We start from the raw sequence: 261 nt of genomic DNA on the forward strand, positions 1-261 counted from the left end.
CAGGACACCAGAATGAAATCCTGTCTCTCCAGTTTGGGTAATCTTGGCAATCTTTATATGGCAGCTAAACCCAAATGATTCTCTGACATCAATTTTGCTTAAGCTTGGAAGTAATTTCATTTGGCAGCTCACACAGCTTGATATTAAAGTTCTTCTCAATTGTATTTTGATCTACTTCTGAAGAACGCAATTAGCATAGCAGAACATCTCAATTTTTCTAGAGTAACAGATGAAAAAAATGCAGAAGATCACATCTCAAAG

The sequence above is a fragment of the Pogoniulus pusillus genome, chromosome 5, assembly GCF_015220805.1.
Source record: "Pogoniulus pusillus isolate bPogPus1 chromosome 5, bPogPus1.pri, whole genome shotgun sequence".
Classification (NCBI taxonomy): Eukaryota; Metazoa; Chordata; class Aves; order Piciformes; family Lybiidae; genus Pogoniulus; species Pogoniulus pusillus.